At 37.9% G+C, this 10007-nt stretch overlaps 1 pseudogene; it reads right to left on the bottom strand.

Annotated features, from left to right (window-relative positions):
• Positions 1–660: 660 nt before the first annotated feature.
• Positions 661–2253, bottom strand: LOC143683418 (serine/threonine-protein kinase RIO3 pseudogene; annotated as a pseudogene).
• Positions 2254–10007: the final 7754 nt, after the last annotated feature.

Here is a 10007-nt window from a genome sequence, read left to right as displayed (position 1 = left end):
TGCAGAAAAGTTGAAAGTTAAATAAAAAAAGATTTGGCTAGTTAAGAATTTCTTACATATTTATGTCTTTCAGAAGCCCATGAAGTCTTTCCTTGGATTTAAGTATGAAAAAAAAGCAGAATTCAGTTCATTTTCATGATGTATCATACAACATTGCTTAGTTCTATTTCTGTCAGCCATTCTGAAATCAAATTCCACTTATAATACCCACTAAAAGAGAAGAAATTTTTGCCTGGAAAAAGAATTGAGAAGGGCTGACTTTAGGCCAACAAAATATTGGAGGAAAGGTGTATCACAAAACAGGGAAGTGAAAAAAGCAAATAATTTATAATAAAAACCCTCTCCCTTAAACACTTCTGTCCCTTCTTTCCACATTTGGAGATGTTACCCAAGTTAAAAAAATTCTCATCAAGCACTTTTGTCCATAAGTCATATAAAATCAGGTCCATTTAGTTAGATTACCTTTAGCTATTAAAGAATTATATTATTCTGTTCATGAGATGAGAGGTAGTAACATTCTATTTTCTCGATGCCAACCTAAAAATTCCACACATCTGGAACACGGGTTTCGAGAAAATACAAACACAGAAGCACCATTGTACAGTCTTCATGTTTCCTTTTTCTGGTATTTCAAGTCACTCATGACTACAATTGCCATTGTCAGCTGACAGGCTCCACTGTGTGAACATTTAAAGGCAGTGGGGGCTGGTGTTGTTTGTACAGGACTGGCAGACCTCCATCATCTTTCAAAAAAGAAGCAGTCTTTCTTCCATCCTTCTGATCATGATCTTCATTCATTTTCTCCAGAGCTCCTATTTCAGCTAAGAAATCAACTTCATTACCTGCTGAGATGTTTAAGCCTGAAACAGCATTGAAGAGTTCTCTTTCACCACGGGCTTCCTTTACTCTTCCTTTCTGGAAAAACCATGAGACATTCCTACAGTCTCAAAATGAGAACTCTAGGCTGTGGGGATGGGTTGGTTCTATAGACAGACTGACATCAATCAACCAAGCCTTTCCAGCTTGCCCCAGCATGGTATACTCACTGAGGTCAGCATGTACAGGAGTGCATTCATTATATAACTGCTGCATTGTATGAAGAGTTTGATGGTAGGCTTCTTTCATTTCTTCACTACTGAGTTTTGCTTCTTTTAATTTTGGTGCTGGGACTTGATCATGGCCAATAAAAGACATAACTAAAATGTGTTTCTTGAGCATTACGATTGCTGGGTATGGAATTCCAGCTCTCTGAATTCTTGTGAGATTGTGCATTTCTTTTTCTGCCCACATGTGGATGATCTCATGTGGATTTAATTTGCTGAAGTGATCTTTAAGCCTGAAATCATCATAAATATACTTACAGAATTCTTAAACTCATTAAGAGTTGTTGTAAATACCTTGATGGTAGGTATAACTACTATCTTCCTTTGCATCCTGCATGCTTCCTCCATGCGTGAAAGAGAACAGATTCCTTTCCCATACTAGTACAGCCAGTGATTGTCTCCAACATTCCAGAGTTGATCATTTCATACATAAGGAAACAGGTTTTAGGATCAATTGCCTTTTCTGCAGCAGAATGCCCCCTTTTCTCATGGAAGTGGGCACTTGGATGTTCTTCTGAATAGGTATATTGTTTTAAAGTATTGAAAACATGGTTTGATAGTTTTAAGTCCGTTTCGATTTCATCTCCTACCTGAAACCTAGGTGTAAAATTTTCCATTCTTGCTGCATTCTTTCTCCCACATACAACTTCATCATGTTTGGTGGTAATGTCTTTTCCTTTTCAATAAAATCCTTTTTTGGAGTAGAACCCAGTTTTGCTGGTATGTAGGGATTGTCACGAGTATCCTGCCAGATAATCTCATCTTCATAGCTATCACCTTATGAAGCATAACGATGCACTTTTCGAAAATTCTCAAAAGAAATGGAAACTTTGCTATCTCCATTGATTTTTTTTTTCTTCCCGCCTAAGCTGTGCATCACATTCTGTCAAATTCCACCCGTAGCATCTGAGCCAGCATTAGTCGCTGGAGGTGTCAATGTTTTCTCCAATAATTAATGGTCCTTCAGCAACAGCAACTTCAGGAAAAGCAGCAACTTCTTCTTCTAATTGTAATTCTTCAGCCAACTGTTCACTCATTACATCAACCAAGGAACAAGATATTGTATTTTGAGGGGTAGCCCATGGACAGTTGCTGGGTCCTCAGGCCGCTGCGGGCTGGGCTCAGGGGATGCCACTCTGACCAGATCCATGGGGAAAAGAAGCCAGCGACAAGAGCAGGGCACAGAGGCTGCAGGGCTGGGAAGTGGAGTCCGCCAAGGAGGAGACAGGTGGTGGGGCAGGGGCGACAGGCTGCTGGTGCTGGAGATGAGATGACAGATGGCGGCGGGGACTGCCTTGTCCGGTTGACAAAGGCTTTCGAGGCACAGAAGTATTCATTTTTGAGGAGCTCCCATCCATTTACTTTTGCTTTGGTTGCTTGTGTCTTGGGTGTAAAGTCTAAGAAACTACCACCTAGCACTACATCTTGAAGATGTTTCTCTCTATTTTCTTCTAGGAGCTTTATAGTTCTGGATTGTATATTTAGGTCTTTGATTCATGAGATATCCATTTCTCCCAGCATCATTTATTAATAAAGACAAGTCTCTTTAAATAATAAATATTTTATCGCACCTGCTTTATTATCATGAAGTGAAATTCATAGACCATATAAACTACCTACACACAATTGAAAAATTGACACTGTGCTCCAATTGAAACATGAAATAATAAAAAAAAGAAACCAAATACGTTTTAACATGTAAATGTTCAACTACACTATAAAGCGTAACAAAACCAGTGAGATATTTTCACCTATCAGTAAGATCTTCTAAATATGACAGCTATAAATGCAGATATATATATATGCTTTTACAGGCAGGAAAGAAAAAAGAGGAAAAAAGAAACATGGCTGCTCTTCCCATTGGTGGTATCATTTTTCCAACATAATAAATAAGTCATCACCTAACAAAATAGAACAATCTTCCTTTGAATTTCATTTTACTGTATTTCTAGAAAATTAAATTAATATTAACAGAGCAAAACTATCCTGCTTATGAATGTAATGAAATTAAGACCTGTGTTCAAACAATTAAAAACAGAGTTTTAAATTACATAGGTGCTCAGAGGCATATGGCTATGGGACTTTTTTCTTTATGGGTGGTTGTTCTGTATCCCCCTGATGACTTTCACCTCACACTTACTACTCGAAATGTCTTCAGGGCTTTCGCCTGGGGAAGAGTAGTGTTTGAGTGAGGACTGATGTCCTTGCAAAACTATGTGGCTCTAAAATGGAAAATATTGCCTGGCTTTCCTTTCTTACTAAGTTTCTCCTCTGAGTTGCCATCGCATCCTGAGCTTATGATAGCATTCATCATACAGGTCACTTCCATGTATCTACTTTTGGACCTTCCTGCAATAGTAGGAAGGATAGCAGGGATGAGTCTATTTCAGTTGAATCGATTGTTCCATGCATGCTTAAACACTCCATAAATATGCTTCAAATAATTGGAAAATTTAAGGAAAGGGAAGTATATGAAAAGAAATATGATAGAGGTGAAGTTGCTCATCTCCTTTTGCAGGGCATCTTGACTTAACTCACCTTTCCCAGGGTCTGGTAATTAGCTTTGTAAATGCACAAAGTTAATATTGTCCTGTGACCACAACTCAGACAGCTCATCCACATTAACGAAGTCTGAAAAGAGTTCATTTATAAACATGGAACAGATTACGAATTTACGATAGAGAGCTGGGATGGCTGGACATTCATGCCCTCTGGACAAGGCATTTTGCTCCCTGAAAGAATCTGATGAGAAAGCCAAATTCCTCATAGAGTCTGTGTAGAGCAGCGAGGTGTTTGAGACAGGGACTTGTGTTATCAGGCTAAGGTGTTCTGACATAAGACACATTAAAGAGATGCTAAACAGAGGATTGTTACATTTTACTGGCCTATTGGGAACAGGAAATACACTGATTTTTTAATAATTCTAAGTATAGTGTTCATCTTTTGTTACCACAATCCTTCAACTTTTGTAAGCGTTCTTTTTTATATCTGGCATTTCTTAATTAATTATATATTGTGCACTCTTTTCAAGGTAGTGGGACTTTCCATCTTTTAAGATGATTCTGCTAATGGAGATTTAATATTCATGGGATGCTGTTGCAAGTTTATTGAGTTCAAGAAACCTTCTAATATCCCTTATCTTACATCATCAAATTGACCTATGAATTCATCAAAAATTGATCACTATGGTATGTGAGACACTCTGTTAAGTGCTTTCATTACCCTCTAATGTTTTCATTTGCATTGGACTCAAACAAATTAATATGGTTTCACAGGATAAGTTGGGTATTTCTCCAGCTGGGAAGTCCTCAGCAATTTGTCAGTGTAGCCTAGGAAAGGAATTGCTGATGCTGTTATTTGGAAATCATATTAAACTTAAGAAAGTCTATTTTGTATCACCTGTGTATGGGGGGCCACACATGCATGTGCTGATATTGTCTGTAAAACATGATTTTATTTAGACGTTCACTATGGAAATTGAACAATGGGCATTTTCTTGTGCTACTTGAAAGCTGTTTCAAAATCACTGCGGCTATAAAGAGTTTATATTTTCAAATTCTCTTCTAAAATACTCACCAGGTAAAGATGAAAGAATTTCTATATCTACTTGCTGGGTCTCTGGATTGTGGCTTAATATTCTTCCTTCCTTTCAAAAATAAAAGTCCAAGTCAAAAATCAACATGTTGAACACTGAAAATACTGAATTTCACACTTTAAAATGTTGAATTTTTAATGTGGACTTTAGCTCAATTTTTGAAGCTAAAAAACAAATCAACAGACAGGGTAAACAGAAAACATATGGACTGAGTGGGCCACGGTGGCTCAGCAGACAGATGTCTCGCCTGCCAGGCTGGAGACCCAGATTTGGTTCCCGGTGCCTGCCCAAGCAAAAAAAAAAAAAACATATGGACTGATAAATACTCAACTGAAATATTCAAAATCCTCCCCAGAGGCAAAACTGATTGATTTACATCATAAATGGCAGACAGTGACCTGACAGACTCAAAGACAGAGTATACTGGGAACCCAAACAGAGGAAAGGAGGAGGAAAACCGTGCCAGGGTGAAGTATTCATTTGAGAACTAACCGTCACAGTCTCTACCGGGAGAGGCTGCACATACTGCAATGGAGCTTCTTTGGTTCATGATGCTGTCAGAACTCTTTAAAAAGTGTGATCATGCTATACAGTAAAGATAGGATTTAACATATGAATATGAATGCTGAATCATTAAATTGATATCTCCTTTAGTCTTCTAGAGCTGCCAGAAGTAAAAACCCAAAATTGTGGAACTGTAACTTCTGCCAAACTGTGAAATACGTTCTATAACTAATTGTGGTGCTGCGCTTTGAAATTTATTGCTTTTTTGTATGTATGTTATTTTTTCACAAAAAAAAAGAAGGGAAAAAAAGTCGATTGTGATGATAAAAAAATATTTAAGCCTTCTAGCCTCCTATATTCTGGAGCAGCTAGAAGGAAAAAAATCTGAGAGGATCGTATGGTAGCCCATGACAAACTCTGGGATCTGTTCTGTAACTACTTGTTGAAGGGTGCTTTGAAAACTATAGTTTTTTTTTTTTTATTTCTTTGCTTTTATATATGTTATACTATACAATAAAATAGTTAAAAAATTTTTATTGTGTAGTATAGCACATATACAAAGCAAAGAAATAAAAAAGCAATAGTTTTCAAAGCACTCCTCAACAAGACAGATCCCAGAGTTTGTCATGGGCTATCATATGATCCTCTCATATTTCTCCTTCTAGCTGCTCCAGAATATAAGAGGCTAAAGGGCTTAAATACTTTTTATCATCACAGTCTACTGTTTTTCCTTTTTTTTTGTGAAAAATAACATATATATAAAAAAGCTATAAATTTCAAAGCACAGCACTACAATTAGTTGTACAACATATTTCAGACTTTGACATGGGTTACAATTCCACAATTCTAGATTTTTATTTCCACCAGTTCTAAAATACTGGACGCTAAAAGAGATGATCAATTTAATGATTCAGCATTCATGCTCATTTGTTAAATCCTATCTTCTCTGTATAATTCCACCATCACCTTTGGTCTTTCCATCCCTCTCTTTAGGGGTGTTTGGGCTATGGCAATTATAAATTTTTCATATTGGAAGGGTCTGTCACTAATATGGGGTAGGGAGATGAAATTATCTGATGTTCTGGAGAGGCTGGGCTAGGTTTCAGGACTTATCTGGACCAGAGACCTATCTGGAGGTTGTAAGTCTCTGGAAAGTTACTCTAGTGCATGGAACCCTTGTGGAATCTTATATATTGCCCTAGGTGTTCTTTAGGATTGGCTGGAATGGTCCTAGTTGGTGTTTGGAGAGTTATGTTAGGTAGCAAGGTCTAACTGAAGCTTGTGTTAAGAGCAACCTCTGGAGTAGCCTCTCGATTCTATCTAAATTCTCTCTGCCACTGATACTTTATTAGTTGCACTTCTTTCCCCCTTTTTGTTCAGGTTGGAGTTATTGATCCCACTGTGAGGTCTGGATTCATCCCTGGGAGTCCTCTCCCACGTTGCCAGGGAGACTTTTACCCCTGGATATCATGTCCCATGTTGGGGAGAGGGCAATGATTTCACTTGCAGAGTTGGGCTTAGAGAGAGAGAGAGGCCACATGTAAGCAGCAAAAGAGGTCCCCCAGAAGTAACTCTTAGGTATGCCTATAGATAGTTTAAGCTTCTCTGCTACCTACATAAGCTTCACAAGAGAAAGCCTCATGATCGAGGGCATGGCCTGTTGATTTGGGTGTCCCTAAAGTATGATGCAGTATCAGGGGATTTTCTGATGGTGAGGTTTAATAGTTTCATATTCTTTATTCCATCCCTCAAGGGACTTTACCAATTCTTTTAATTATCTGCTTAATATACTCTAGGATGTATGCAGGTATTACAATAATCTGTACAAGATTAAAGGACTCCTTTCTTGTTCTAGGCCTCCTGTGTTTCAATTGTTCAATTGAGCTATACAGACAGGTTGAATTAGATTATGCACTACAGAAAATTTCAGTTCCAGGCCAAATAAACCTTTCTTCCATTGGTCTCAAAGAGTGTGTGTGGTTCATAACCTGTCCAGTTTCGTTCTTACCTCCAAGTATCAGGTTATATACATAAAACAGCCTCTCAAATCCAGAAATAACAATCACCACCCTGGACTTAATGTGTCTGCTCTAAAAGCTTACAATCTAGGCCCCTGTTCTTTTATAAGCATTATCTAAATGTGATCATACCATTTTTGTTCTTTTGCTTCTGGCTTATTTTGTCTCACCAAATGTCCCACATGTTCATTCACATCGTTGCATGCCTCACGACTTTGTTACTTTTTGTAGCAGCACAACCTTCGTTCATAAGTACACACCATTCTTTGCCAGTCTACTTCTTCGTCAGTGCATCCGTCAGCCATCTGCAGTCAGCAGGCATTATGTGGAGAGCTCAAGGTCCGCAGTCAATCAACATTCTCAATTTTAGCTAATTTCATTGTTCCCAAGACACGGAAAACCAATAAACCCACCCTTGCCAAACAGGAAATCTAAACCTCCTCTTAACTCTCGTCCTACCCCCCATTATTGACTCCTGGTGTTGCTGTGATAGTGCTGATGGTTTCCTTTTGAATATGCTCATAGCATGCAATAGCCGTTTCCCCCACGTAACCTGGGTTTAAACATTCCTTGTACAAGAATCATGTCTTTGAAGTAGTTCTTACAAGAACTAATTTATATTTCTAGTGTTAATCAGCGGGACACGTAGGCTTATGCAACCCCTTTCATAAGGGGTTCATCATCTTCAATATGGTAATATTACTTATAGACCCACTAGAGAATCACCTTCACTCTTAACTATTCCCTAACATTGGAGTTCACCCTTATTAGCTAACCATTCATCCATGTCTAGTTTCTATGTATTTCTTAGTTCCCTATATTCTGTAATATAAGCCTCTGATTATACCTTTATGCTGGTCATAAAAGTGGAATCATACAGTATCTATCCTTTTGTGTCTGGCTAATTTCACTCAGCATTATGTCCTGAAGGCTCATCCATCCTGTCATGTGCTTCAGGACATCACTTTGTCTTACTGCTGCATGATATTCCATCGTATGCATGTACCACATTTTGTTGATCCACTCGTCTGTTGATGGGCATTTGGTATGTTTCCATCTTTTGGTGATTGTGAATAATTCTGCTATGGACATCAGTGTGCAAATGTCTGTTTGTGTCGCTGCTTTCAGCTCTTCTGGGTATATACCAAGTAGTGCTATTGCTGGGTCATAGGGAAACTTGATATTTAGTTTCCTAAGGAACTGCCAAATAGTTTTCCGTAGTGGCTGCACCATTGTACATTCCCACCAGCAGTGCATAAGTGTCCCAGTTTCTCCACATCCTCTCCAACATTTATAGTTTCCTGTTTGTTTAATAGCAGCCATTCTTACAGTTGTGAGGTGGTATCTCATTGTAGTCTTGATCTGCATTTCCTTTATAACCAATAAAAATGAGCTTCTCTTCATGTGCTTTTGAGTCATCTGTATTCGCTCTTCAAAAAATGCCTAGTCACATTTTTAGCCATATGTTGTTTATTGTTTAGCCAATAAACAACCCATATCTAATTGAGTTGTTTATTCTTTTGTTTTGAGTTGTATGATTTCTTTGTATATAAAGGAAATCAAGCCTTTGTCTGATATATGATTTCCACATGTTTTCTCCCATTGAGTTGGCTGCCTTTTCACCTTTTTGACAGTCTTTTGAGGTGCAGAAGCATTTGATTTCGAGGAGTTCCCACTTATCTGTTTTTTTCTTTTGTTGCTTGTGCTTTGGGTGTAAAGTTTAGGAAGCTACCTCCTATTACTAGGTCTTGAAGATGTTTTGCTACATTTTCTTCTAGAAGCTTTAAGGTACTAGTTCTTATATTTAGGTGTTTCATCTACTTTGAGTTAATTTCTGTGTAGGGTCTAAGGTAGGGGTCCTCTTTCATTCTTCTGGCCATTGATATCCAGTTTTTTCCATGCCGCATTATTGAAAAGACTATTTTGTCCCAGTTCAGAGGTTCTGGGGGGGGGCCTTGCCAAAAATCATTTGACCATAGATTTATTGGTCTATTTCTACACTCTCGATTTGATTCCATTGGTCAATGCTTCTATCTTTGTGCCAGTACCATGCTGTTTTGGACACTTTATAATAGTTTCATTTTTATTTATTTATTTATTTATTTTGCATGGGCAGGCACTGGGAATCAAACCTGGGTCTCCAGCATGGCAGGTGAAACTGCACCCCCCCCCCCCCATAATAGGTTTTAAAGTCAGGCAGTGTTAATCCTCCCACTTTGTTCTTCTTTTTTAGGATGCTTTTAGCTATTCAGAGTCTCTTTCCCTTCCAGATGAATTTGGTAATTAGCTTTTCCAAACCTTCAAAGTAGGTTGTTGGAATTTTGATTGGTACTGTGTTGAATCTGTAGATCAATTGGGAGAGAATTGACATCTTAACTATATTTAGCCTTCCTATCCATAAGCAGGGAATGTCTTCCCACCTATTTAGATCTCCTTTGATTTCTTTTAGCAATATTATGTAGTTTTCTATGTATAAGTCCTTTACGTCCGTACTTAAGTTCATTCCTAAGTACTTGATTTCTTTAGTTGCTATTTTGAATGGAATTTTTCCTTAACTGACTTTTCAGCTAGCTCATTGCTTGTGTGTAGAAATGTTACTGATTTTTGCACATTAATTTTATATCATGTCACCCTGCTGAATTTGTTTTTTAGCTCAAGTACTTTGCTGTAGATTTCTCAGGATCTTCCACATATAGTATCATATCATCTGCAAAAAATGAAAGTTTTACTTCTTCCTTTCCAATTCGGATGTCTTTTATTTCTTTGTCCTGCCTGATTGCTCTAGCT

Source organism: Tamandua tetradactyla, chromosome 5 (genome assembly GCF_023851605.1).
Source record: "Tamandua tetradactyla isolate mTamTet1 chromosome 5, mTamTet1.pri, whole genome shotgun sequence".
Classification (NCBI taxonomy): Eukaryota; Metazoa; Chordata; class Mammalia; order Pilosa; family Myrmecophagidae; genus Tamandua; species Tamandua tetradactyla.
The sequence above is the reverse complement of the archived record's forward strand: the minus strand, read 5'-3'. Positions and strand labels throughout refer to the sequence as shown.